The sequence below is a fragment of the Serinus canaria genome, chromosome 3, assembly GCF_022539315.1.
Source record: "Serinus canaria isolate serCan28SL12 chromosome 3, serCan2020, whole genome shotgun sequence".
NCBI classification, from domain to species: Eukaryota; Metazoa; Chordata; class Aves; order Passeriformes; family Fringillidae; genus Serinus; species Serinus canaria.
In genome coordinates, this window is record NC_066316.1 from 63,932,690 (window position 1) to 63,943,974 (window position 11,285).

General features: G+C 39.6%; 1 long non-coding RNA gene across 1 annotated transcript; it reads right to left on the reverse strand.

The window, feature by feature from the left end:
* Nucleotides 1-376: 376 nt before the first annotated feature.
* Nucleotides 377-11,041, reverse strand: LOC108963322 (uncharacterized). The gene is made up of 6 exons (XR_001992017.3): nt 10,615-11,041; nt 8,654-8,770; nt 8,292-8,552; nt 6,200-6,359; nt 3,922-4,029; nt 377-3,339 (listed from the first exon to the last, which is right to left on the reverse strand). It is a non-coding gene; the product is annotated as an uncharacterized LOC108963322 (long non-coding RNA).
* Between the last annotated feature and the right edge of the window lie 244 nt (nt 11,042-11,285).

The window sequence follows — 11,285 nt, forward strand, 5'->3', positions numbered from 1 at the left end:
CATATATATAACAAGCTTCTATCTAATAGAAGAACTTCAACCAAATGGATTAATCAAGCTATTCTTGTTTATGGGGAATCATTGATGAGCACAGTGGTTTGCAGATGGGTTAATTACTAATCCTACAGATCTTCAAAACACAATGTAGACATGGAAGACAGCCGATATGAGAAGTATAACCTAGTGCTTGCCACTGCCTTGTCACTTCCCAGGACAATTTTGTTGTACAGCCTAAACTGCAGAAATATAGAACTCCCATAAAGAAAAGGAAAACCAAAATGGGGACAGTATTAAAGCAAAAAAGTAAACTAAAATAAAGCTAACAAAGATCTCCAGGGAAGATTCACAAGGAGGAGTTGTTATCAACAGGGCTGAGTCAAGAAAATACCATGGTTAAAGGAAATACAGCTTTCATTTGGGGAGGTGAAAGAAAACTGAAAAGGAGCTTTTAGCTCCTGGTCCTTAAAAAAACTATCTGAAAAAACCCCTCACAGATAAACAGGTGCAAATAAAACCTCTGCCTGGAGGCCTCTCCCTTCAATAATTCTCAAGAAACTGAACTGACCTATCTAATTTATTAGGCTATTAGCCCCAAGAAACTAGGTTTTAAAGAGCCCTAGCAAGAAAAAACCACTAAGAGAGAGTCTGTGCTTACATATCACTTTTATCCTCAAGGTTTCTCAAATTCTTAAGGTACATTTACATCAGACTAAGAACAATAAACTGCCTTCCCCTCACAAAACCCCAGCTACAAAAAGCACAGAGAAGAGCTATTTGTGCAACAGAGAGGCTCTTACCTGGAAGGGAGACTCCTGGTGACAGGACAGAGAAGAAAACTCTCTTGTGGCTCCTGCTTGGTAAACAGGCATCACCCTAAATCACATTAATTAGTTTAATTTAAGAGTCTCACAGAACAGTACACAGTGGCAGGAATGCAATACTGCAGTGCACAGCAAATGGGAAATTGCTAGTGGGCACTTTTTCATTCCTGTTCATCACAGATCTGAGTGGATAAAAAGTGTTGGTATTTTCTGACTGTAACTGAGTACTAAAGTTGATACCTTAAGGAGCAAAAGTAGAACACAGGAAGGACTGTGAATGAAGAAAATATAAAATATGAATGAGGAAAATGCTGAATTGGCTTAAAACAAGAGGATTTAGACCCTGTAGCCCTGAGCAAGCCTGGAGACCGGCCACAAGTCAGTGCAAAATAGATATTTAAGTAGGTTTGCAAGTTTGGAGATTTCTTTATTGATATTTTGACATTGCTTCCAACTGTGGTACACAGGGAGCCCTCTAAATCCATAAGAAAAATATAAACCCTCAAACAGTGGATATTTTCATCCCATCTTCCTTGTGATTTAGCTGGAAGGCTGTCAAGGATGGACATCAGATAGGCGCAACATATTTTCTAGGCTATTTCTGAGCTTTTCCTGCTCTGAGAGTGCTGGGGGAGTGACAGTTTGGACTGCTCCAAAACCACACAAATGGGCTCTCAGTGTGGGATGAAGCATCCCTTTGGAGAGCTAATTGAAAGAAGCCGCTCCACAATAGCTGCTCAAGGCCAGCTCTCTATTGAAGACAGTTTGGCCAAAACAACTGTTGACAAAGCAGCCAATATCCCAATCAGCTGCTTGAGCCAGCCTCTGGCACACCCTGCTCTCTGCCTTGCTCTGGCTGGAATGCAGAAATTGCAGGTGTGGTGCAGTGGTTCCTGGTGCTGCATCTTTGCATTCTGGGCAAAGACACCCTCCCATTCTGGAAATGCAGCATGCTGGCAGTTGGGTCCAGTGTATTGAGAAGTGCTAGATCTAATAATTCTTATTTATAGGTTAACAATGGGACGATTTGAGAGATAATATCTATTGTTAGATCAAAATGCAGTAGCTGCAAATTGTTTAAAAAGGAGGTGTAAATCTACACGTGCTCAGAAATTTAGTTCCTCAGCTGGATGCTTGCAAAGCCTGCAAATTGGGTGCTGTTTGTTCTGATTTAAACTTCTTTTATCACATTAGAACTACCTCTGTGGGAGAATGAGTGTTCTCTTCCTCTCAATACAGTTAAAAAAGCAAAATGATCAGAGCATTTTCCCTGCCAAATTCCTCATTAAAGGATGTTGACAAATAAGCAGAAAATAATGTGGTGGAGAAAGAAAGAATATTACTCCACAGATTACATTTTTTTTCCCCCAAGATCAGGAATTAAATTCCTCAATTTACAGCAATGTGTTATGGCATATCAATCTAAAAATAAATAATATAAACTTATATCAGATTAAGTCATCTTTACATTTTCTGTGCAAATGAAATCAGATCTGATCTGGAATTCACTGACACAAGCAGTGAACTCTAAAATGCTCTTTTCATCCAGACACAGTTCACAGAAGAACTGCACTCAAATTATTTTTACTCTTTTCAACAATTTAAATGTCAAAAGAAGGAAGATGCAAAAGTGCACATGAGGGCATATAATTTTTCTCATTCCGATAATTTAAGATATTAGTGATATAAGTAGCAGCTATTTTAAGTAAAGAATGTATGCATTTCCATCTATGCCTTTCCAAAACTGCTTTTCTTACTGTACCTAACTGTCTTTGCAGTGCTCTCCACAAACTATAAACATAATTAATTGATTGTGGTCTGTATTAAACTACTCCAGCAGGGGACATCACACATGCAGCTGTCAGCTGCAAAACTCAGAGCTTTCTGTCCCTCAGAGCTTTGTCTTCCACATTTACATTATGCTGCACCTGGAAGACATTTTTCACCATTACCAGACATACATAAACTGTAGCTTGAAAGTATAAATAAACATACAGAGGAGCTGCTCATTAAGACTCAAGCATCTATTACAGGCAGTCATCAACACCAGGCACCACTAGACACACGGCAAAGGACGACTTTCTCCTCCATTTCAATAATTCTGTGAAAGTTTCCAAGTCTGCTGCCTAAAGATTGTCTCAGGTTTTCACTTCTTTAGCTCAGTTACAACCAACATTACTTATTTGATCGCTGGACCTGTTCCTCCTGAGAAAGTGGTGATCATTTAATACATCAGGCCCAAACACTGCTCTGCATTCCACACATTGGCCTACATCAACACCATTTGCATATGTAAGTTAGCACTGTGGAGTGTCCAAGTTTTCCCATTTGTTCAGATGCTGAAAATGTGTGGCAGTAACTCAGTCCAAGTCTGCCTGCTGTCAGAAGCAGATGACAATGAATGATTGGGTGACAGCGAGTGACGTCCTTTTCCTTTTCTTGCATACTGATGATCCTCAAGCATAAAAGTGCAAATCTCAGTTCATCTGGGACTTCTGAAAGTCTGCTGAAACCTGTTCTAAAAGAAATAAGAACTAACAAAATGTTCATAGATTAAATTACCTAATAACAGGGAAGCATACTCTGGGTAAATCAGCTTGAAAATAATAACAAATAATAACAATTTAAAAATCTAAGAGATGAGTAGAAACCAGAGTTGGAACTTTTTTCTGCCCTGTTTACTTAATGCATTTTGGCACTGATTCATAGCCTTATCTCCCCCATCAGCACTAATATTTTAACCAATGTAATTCATTTAATTAAGGGTAAAAGCTGAGGAATGTTCATTATTCAGACTATGAGACTGGTTTAAATATTTTAAATTGCTTTGTTCCCTGACATAGACTGCCTTGAATCTGAAAACTTTTTCCATCAATTTTGTTTTAAATTTCCAATGCCTTCCTCTCTATATTTTGCTGTTGTAAGTATAGTTATTCTGAAAATGTGTTATTTGTTAAAAAAATGCTGGCCTTATCTGCTTTTATTTTACTTTAAAACACAAATGTAATCTTAAAGATGGTTATATTTCAAGGTTTCATATCTTACAGATAGTGAAACATGGTTGGAAGATGCACTGCCATAACTTGCTTGGACAAAATACCTTCATGCTGCCTGTGAGTGGAGGGTTCCTTCTTTTCTTTTTCACTCCAGGTTGCATATTCCTGGGCTCAGAGGGTCACAGAAGGACAGAATCATTCATTCATCTCCCCTAAAAGTAGCAAGAACAAACAGAGAGTAAATAAAAATTGAGACAGAAAGTATCTCTTTAGGATATGGAAGTGTTTTACACTATTAAATCTCTAGGAGATATAGATTCCCCAGGGGCTGGCAGCACACAAACCAGAGCCCAGGACATACATCTCACTTACACTGCTCCTGGCCCTGGGCCTGTCTATCAGCTGTGCTATGAAAACATTACCACAGCATAAATGTTTAATAGTGGAGAGAGACAATGTGATTGATATAACCAGAGAGCAAATCCAGTCATGTATTGACTGCATCATTCCACTTCCTCTGCAGCCTGACTCTGGGACTTAATGAAAGAAAGAGTACATTAAATTCATGCTGACAACAAAAACCAAAGCAGGGATCTTTTAGCTATTCTAGGAACTGTCTGCAAAAGTTAGTCAGCTATGAGCAGCAGTAAGCCAAAATCTTCATGGGGAAATATGTGATGATGTAATGTGGTCATCCCAAATGCATGGCTGTAAAGCTCTATAGCACACCACACTTTACGTGACACTATAAAGATTTTATGGCAATTCATCTGGGATGAGTGCTTTGCTCATGAGTGATGGAGCTACCAGTGAGTTATGTAAGTCTTTGCCAGAGGAGCAGCATAGAACATAAACATTTTGATAGGATTCCATGCCATCTCATGTAGTAATCTGAGGCTAGACTTTCTCATTTTTACTTATTTTTGGTTCCTGTTGGAAGAGCAATGGTTAGAAACACTGTTATATGAGGAACAGCAGAACCCATTTCCATCACCACTCCCTTCAGCAGCTAAAAATATAATGGAAGTTTTGTCAGTTTGGTTGCACAGTTATAATGTGACTTACAGATGCCTGTGGTATTGCCATCACCACAGATGCAATGGACATATGCTCAGGAGGAGTCAGAAGACAGCAGTGACCAGTGTGCTGGCAGACTTACCACCCCTCTTCTCCCATAACCACTGCACCTCTGAGCACACGGCAGGACAAAGTGGAAACCATTCCACTGCACTCCTTTTGGTGGCCCCTGTGCTTTGTGAGTTTTCTGTGTATCAAGTTATCCAGCCGATATACAACACAGTTCCTATAATTAAATTACACATCTGGGCCCCATAGCCACACAGTGACCTCAACAGAAGGTAATTCAGCTGTCCCCTTCCCCATTTTACACTGGGCAAGGTTATCCAACAAACAGTTCCACAGAGACCTACTTGAAAGGAAATGCCACTATATACATCCAGGATTTCATCTCATGTCTTAAAAGGGAGCCTGGACCCACCTTCAAAGGAGTACTTGGGACATTATCCAGTCTGGAGACTGCCATGGGGGGGGGGGGGGGTCTACAGCTGATCATTTGAAAGAAACAGAGCTAAACTTCTAGAATCCAAAACTATGATTTTATGGAATTACTTCATTAATTTTTGTACGTTTGTGTGTTGCACTCATCTCTCTTACATGCAAGAGTGATGGCCTTCTCTGGGAGCTAGAATATTCAGAATGCATATTGCTGTTTCTTCCATGCATCCTTGAGTACACTTAATTTAGTAAAGAACTAATCAACACACAATTGTTTAACTGGTCATCCTGAACAGGGCAAGTTAGCAGCCAGACAAGGTCTACTGGATCCTTCTCCTTCAAAAATGTGGTTTGTTTGATTTTTGAGAGATTTGTATTCTTTCTTCTTTACAATCTGGTCAAACTATCCATCAAGAAAGAAAGACAACTTTATTTGCACAGACTTCCTTTTATATTGTGCTCCTTGACTGCTGAAGAACTAGTGTTGGGTTCTGCTACCAATTATAACATTTCAGAATTTTGGGGACTTGGTTTGTGAAAAAATCTATTAGAAAAATATGTCACAGCATGCACACTTTTTTTAATATATGCATTGTTGTATATATATATATGTATAAAACATATTTTAGTACTTCAAGTAAAGAAATAAAGTGCAGAACAGTTTGAACAGCAAATGTTCTTCAACCTACAGAGAGATGGGAGGATGTATTCATCAAATGGGTTGTATAACTTATGACGAGTTTAGAGGGGGCTACAAAAGAGTACAAAAGAACAAGAATAACAAGAAAACCAGGACCAAGTAGTTCATACTGAGCAAAAAAATCCTTTTCACATACTAAAAAACACAGAAAGATGGTACATACATACCTGTATGTCACAGACCAACAGAGCTGTTTAATAGGCTGCAGTCACCTGAGTAAAACTGCAGAAAACACAGGGGTTTACAGGGGGCAATGAGGTCCAGTTCATAGATGGAAGACTTGCTATGGTGTAACTGACTTAGATTGGTCCATCAAGTGCTCTATTGCTGGCAATCACAAGAGAAAAGAAAATAAACCAATGTGAACTTCAAGTTCAGGTTAAGTTCATGGAGGCTGACAGACATGAAAAAAGTTAAGTGTCTTTTTCATTGCTCACAGAGGACATCTGATATGGAAATAATTTGGAGATGATAGGCACAGAACCTCACAATGCCATTTCCAGAATCATTTGTCAGCATGGAGCTGCACTCTAAACTACTGTCAGATAATCAAAAGATTTGGAATCATCAGATTATACTACCACTACCTGATGCTATTACCTTTTTTCCAGAGACCATCAATTTATGTCACTGAAGAAGAGGAAAAGCAAACAAACAACAGATGAAATTATGAACCAATTGCTCTCTTTTGATGCAGTGGCATGATCTAAGGGAGACCCTCAGCATCCAACTTCACAAAGTGAGATTAATGGAGTCCAGAACCATCCAAATGCAACTTATTGTTCATCAATTGGTTTGGTCAGGGAGGGGGGATGTCCTGCAAACTGTGTGTGGTTCAACACTGAAACCAGTGATTTGTACCTCACCCTGGACACTACTGAATGTCTAACCTCCTTCCTTAACAACCTGAAAGCTTCAGCAGTGGGAGACAGCTCAACCAGAGATGAAGAAATGTCTGGGGAAGACACCTATTTATCACTAACCACGTGGTTTGCAGAGCTACACATGGCCTGGGCATGGGTCCCATGTAGCAGAACCAAATGTAAAAACAGGGAGCCATTTCATACAGTTCATGGTGGCCCTGGCAGGGCCAAAGCCAGTTTTACAAGAGGAGCCATTATGTAGGTAAATTGAGCAAGGCAATATTTAGAAACATAGTTGGAGGGCAAAGGATGGAAGCACAGAGAGTCTTTCTAATATACCCACGAGAGTCAGTCAGGCTCTCACACCTGTGTAGACACCTTTTCTCAGCAGCTGGCAGCAGGTTCTGCTCTGGTGCTTTAAGGGAAGCTTATCTAGCTTTGCTCGCAATGAAGCGTGAGATTAGGTTAGACAAAATATTCACATGGCTGTCTCAAATACCTTTCTCTATTGCTTTTCTCTACTGCTAAATGACAGTGACTCTGTATGAAGAAGGACTCTGGTCAAGTATCACAGTATTTCAGAAGTAAGGAATTGCAGGTGCCTGAAACCTAGCTGGAAACAGAATGTGAGGAACTCACTGAGGTACAGCAGTAAGCTTACATGCTTGTCCTGGAGATGAAAGCAAAGGGCCTGGTTTGAGTTGGATTTTTACCTTAGCATAACTTCAGTGCAAGTTAAAACAAACAAACAAACAAACAAAAAACATCTTTTCAGATGTGCAGAGTAGCCTACAGAAAGGCAAGAGGGATACAACACTGGAATCACAAATGTGGTTAAGGACTACAGTAGCATGCATGGTAGTAAATCCTTCATCTGTATGTGTCTAAGAGTATAAGGACAGAAGGTGAGAGCATCGTGTGTGCCAGCACTCAGAGACTTGATGCCCACTGATATTTCTTTCTTTAAAAATTTTGAAACATTTACTAAATGACTGATTTACGAAGTCCTGTTGGGTATTAAAAAAACCAAATACCCTCAGCTCAATACCATGCTTTTATCAGCACACAGCTCAGAATGAATCACCCCTGGCTTGCCACTGGTAGTCTGCAAATACTGCAAAATAGACCAAGCAAAATTAAGCACAACACTTAAAGATTGACTATTTCTTTAAAAAACCAAAAGTTAAGTGCTTTGATTGTTCAAGTCCTGTCTTCTGTCATGAGGTTGTTGGTAGAAAATAAACTGAGTCCTTCAGTGCAGTTGGCAGTCCTCTGTGTGAAGCTGCCTTGATGTTGAGGATGGATGACTTGCTAACCCACAGTGCAGACCTCTGCCTTTCCACTGTGCTTGTATATTAGTTTAAACTGATAATTTCTCTGAAAACATCCTGCTTACCTTGGTAAATGAGGTGAGGCTTGTTTATTATTTTCTTGTCATTTAGAAGATATGCACTTAAAGAAGGAAGACTTGCAGAATAAAAGGGAGAATGTGTGGAATCCAAAGTCTAAAACTTCTGTAAATATTTCCATTAATGTCATGTTTTAAATCAATGTGTTTTCTTTACCTATAAACAAAGTCAAGTGAAAATACCACCAATCACGCTTGAGCAATCTAACATCCTATGTGTTCTGTCTTCTTGTTGTACAAAGTAGGGAACTGAAAAAAAAATTAGACGGGGAAGAGTTAGTTCTGTGCTGCTGTCAAGCTGACTGATGGCAGAGATAGGACGTAATTGCATCCCAGCACTTCAAACAAACCTGTAAAATCTGGGTCTTGTACTGAGTCCAGATTTGAGTTGTAGCTGGTTTGAGATCCATTGTCTCTCTCTGATGTCTTTTGGAGGGCATGGCACAGAAAGAGTGTTGGAGGAAAACCTAAAGGCAAATAAGAAAATGAAGCTTTTTTTTTTTTTTTTTTGAAACAGTAAATGAAAGTTACTTCTAACAATGGAAAATTCCCCAAAGAGATGTAATGGAAATCCTTTGATTTGAACAAGTAAATCTGTTCAAGACTGATGTTCAAGAGCTATAATCTTGCATTGACAGAACAATGGGCTACATGACTCAAAGCTTTTCTGTTTGGTGTGAACTGGTTTTTTCTCTCCTGGTATAAGTCTGTTGAAATTTCAGATTGACACTGTTGTAACTGAGGAGAAGGTGGCACTGTAGTATGATTACCTAAGATTCTCCTAGACAGGAGTCACACCCTAAGCACACATTACAGCTCTCCCTCCACTGGGGAATGCACTAGATCAAAGTGTCATTCTCTGCCCATTCCAGCACATCCCTCATCAACTTTCAGCAACAGGGTAAACCCCTCAGGAACATGGTCCTGAGGTACCCCCAGGTGGCTGGGATTGACCTGGCTCTTCAGCTATCCACACGACATGACATGAAACATCTCAAATTTGCAGTGGAATACCAAGGGTGAATTTCAGTTTGACTGCCCCACTTCATCTCCATGAACAGTAAAACTCTCTGCTTGCCCCTCTGATCCCTCAGAGGTACAGATACACATATCACACCCAGTGTTTCAATAGTATCTTTTCATGAGAGAGAAAAACTGTCATCTCTTGCTTGGTGTCAGTGAGTACTGAGTTAAGAACAGATCTTTCACAAGATCCTTCACCAACATTATTGTATTCATTTTGTAATTAAAGATCCTGTGAAAACAAAACGCAGTGGGCACAGAATTGAACAGAAGATAATCAAATAGAATTTTCCACTGTAGGCTTGCCATACCTACAATATGGCAAATCACACTGAAATGTAGAAAACCAAACAGCAAGAGTACTACAGTTAGATAGAAGTTTGCATTTCAAACACTACCAACCAACATAGAAAAATAAAATCAGTTACATGTGACTTCTTCTTGGTTCTTTATTTAATATTATCATGAGATCTTTAGTTTCTACCCAGTTGCAAGTCATAAACAGATAAAGTGACTCATGTTATGGTCTTATCCAAAGGAAAACATTTCCTAACAAATCACAGAGCCAAAGTTGAAAGTCCTGAGGCCATATCTATATCTACACTAGTAAAGGAAATGTGCCAGGGCCTGTTTTCTGGCTCTGAGATCAGCTGACACATGTTGCCACATCTTCTGCTAAGTTCTCTTAGCCTCCAAAACAGGGTCATCCAAGCTGCCACAGCAAGCACAGTCCCTGGCATTTACTAAGCCCCACACTGAGCCTGGAAAGGCTTTGAGAAAATGCTGGTTATTCTGGCTGAAAAGAGTGCCAGGGCCTATTTCAACAAGTGCCTGGAAATGCTGTGACATAATTTAATTCAGCAGCATAGGTGCAGCCTAAGTCTCGATTATCAGAGCTTTAAATCTGTAGAAGTAATAGTAAGGCAGGAAGTTAGATCTGGGACTTTCACATATGGGACTATCTTTAAACTGAGTGTCTGACTCATTATGGAAAGGAGACTCACTGTGAAAGTCACAGTAGGATTAAGCATCCTGACATTTGAAAAATGTTCAGATCTAGGTTATCTGGGTCTGAGATTATGCTTAAAGTATATCTCTAACTGAAACACTCTGCTGACATCAGTCTTGAGAAATGAGTATAAGGTACTTTCCCACTGTAACCACAAAGGTAATATTAATGCCGAGAGACTATTTTACAGTGTTACTTCACTGCAATGAACCAATACAGAATTTATTGTACCTGGAGAACTGCCTCAGAAAATCTTAAAAAAAATCCCATGAAACTGACCTTAAATAGCTCCTTGGTTATGAATGATAATTCTGCCAGATCCTTGTTCTGTTCTGCAAGATTCCAGAAGCAGACTGAAGGTAACTTCAGACAGAGGTATTGCAAACTGTCTCTGATTAGGGAGACCAGAATACAGAAAAAGATTTAATCAAATGCTGAGCAAAATATCAAAGGGAATTAGAGATGTACAACTCTGGAAAGAAGACCAGATTTCTTTCCTCTTTGCCTCTTATGATCCCCAATTCCTTTTAAACCAGCAGGGATTCCAAAAGATTCATGCTGCTGACAAGAGCTGCTTCTGTCTGTGCTCCTGTGTTTCAAGAAAAAGCTGCTCCCAAAGATCAAAATCTACACAGTTCTCCAAAACCTGTTTCTTCATGTGTTTTTAAAGTTAAGCCTACTCAGTGGGCGAAGCATTTTACTCAGCTAGTCAAGAGAAAAGCAACTCACACAAGCAGGAGCAAAGTGAAAGGTGGAGCTTGGCAGCTGTTAAGCATAATCCCAGTCAGGGCGTCTGATTGCTTTTTGTTTCTCACAAGCCCTGTGGCTCCCCTTAATTTCAGGGATGTATCTACCATTCTAATTGCTCCCACAGCTGTTGCAGTCATGGGTATGGTATTATCCCAGTAACTCCTTCTACTTTTGTAGAAGACTATTCATGAGCAAAACTC